This window comes from Dama dama, chromosome 9, assembly GCF_033118175.1.
Source record: "Dama dama isolate Ldn47 chromosome 9, ASM3311817v1, whole genome shotgun sequence".
Classification (NCBI taxonomy): domain Eukaryota; kingdom Metazoa; phylum Chordata; class Mammalia; order Artiodactyla; family Cervidae; genus Dama; species Dama dama.
The window spans coordinates 24,960,399-24,962,346 of record NC_083689.1 but is presented as its reverse complement, the minus strand read 5'-3'; positions in this window follow the sequence as shown (position 1 = coordinate 24,962,346).

Genomic DNA, 1,948 nt, shown 5'->3' with positions numbered 1-1,948 from the left:
CCAGGGCGGACCCGCGCGTCCGGCCGGGCGGCCTTCCCGGGCCAGGGACCAGCCTTCAGCTTCTTGCGCAACGAATGCTCAGGATGCGCAGTTCAGTCTCAGGACTCATGCAATAGAAAAGCCGAGCTGGACAGTGAGGACATCAGATAGCAAGCGACTGTCACCCTTCCTTCCCCCAAGGGTTTGGGGAAATGTCTTAATGGAATCTGGGCACTGTGCAGAAAGGACTGCGACTCCCTATGCATGCACATTCTTTCTGCTAATCTCACCGCTCAAAACCTGTACAAAACTTGGAAAAACGAATACCTTTGCCCAAGCCAGAGGCCTCAGGGGGTTCTGGACCTTTTCACTGACTATATCAAATCCATCTCTAAATCCTCTGAAATTCTTTTTCTTTCCCTTCTCTCTGCCTTTCTCTGTGCTCTCTTCTTTTGGAAATATATATAGCAAGGCTTGCCTCCTGCTCCTCCAGTGGCCTCATCTCAGACATATCCACCCTCCATACCCCTCCCACCCACCAACAGTTTCCTGAGGAACAACCCAGCCTGTCCCTCTGACTCAGGAAATCGTCCTGGTTGAAGGTGCCCAAAAACCATATGTGGACTTGGCACACCTGACTTTAAGAGGAGCCCCTCCCTGTCCCATCTGCTGACTTTCAGGCAGTTGATCCTGTCCCTGAAGTGGCGTTCCCCTCCCTTCTCTCCAGGGCAAACACTCACTGAGGTGAGCGACATCCTGCTGGTCCCTTCTGAGTCAGTGTATTCACTTTGCTCCTCCCTATCATGGTGTTTCACAAGCTATGTTGTAGTTATCTACAAGAACTGGGCAAAGCTGTGGTTAAGGAAGCTGGACTTACAGCAAACTGCCGGCGTTAGAACCCTGACTCTATCCCTTGCTATCTTTTTAACTTTAGGCAATTTACTTACCTATGCCTCTCTTTCCTCATACTAAAATTGAGAATAATTAGGGCTTCCCTGGTGGCTTAGCTGGCAAAGAATTTGCCTGCAATGTGGGAATTCAGTTCAGTTCAGTTCAGTCGCTCAGTCATGTCTGACTCTTTGTGACCCCATGAACCGCAGCACGCCAGGCCTCCCTGTCCATCACCAACTCCCGGAGTCCACCCAAACCCATGTCCATTGAGTCGGTGATGCCATCCAACCATCTCATCCTCTGTCGTCCCCTTCTCCTCCTGCTCTCAATCTTTCCCAGCATCAGGGTCTTTTCCAATGAGTCAGCTCTTTGCATCAGTTGGCCAAAGTATTGGAGTTTCAGCTTCAACATCAGTTCTACCAATGAACACCCAGGACTGATCTCCATTAGGATGGACTGGTTGGATCTCCTTGCAATCCAAGGGACTCTCAAGAGTCTTCTCCAACACCACAGTTCAAAGGCATCAATTCTTTGGCACTCAGCTTTCTTTGTAGTCCAACTCTCACATCCATATATGACCACTGGAAAAACCATAGCCTTGACTAGATGGACTTTTGTTGGCAAAGTAATGTCTCTGCTTTTTAATATACTGTCTAGGTTGGTCATAACTTTCCTTTCAAGGAGTAAGTGTCTTTTAATTTCATGGCTGCAATTACCATCTGCAGTGATTTTGGAGCCCAGAAAAATAAAGTTAGCCACTATTTCCCCTGTTTCCCCATCTATTTGCCATGAAGTGATGGGACCGAATGCCATGATCTTTGTTTTCTGAATGTTGAGCTTTAAGCCAACTTTTTCACTCTCGGCCTGGTTTCAATCCCTGGGTTGGGAAGACCCCCTAGAGAAGGGAATGGATACCCACTCCAGTATTCTTGCCTGGAGAATTCCATGGACTGTATAGTCCATGGGGTCGCAAAGGGTTGGACACAACTCAGCGACTTTCACTTATAGTACCTCTGCCACAGGATTAAACACAATAAAATAAGTAAAGGGCTTTAAACTATATTTGAAATAAAATGCA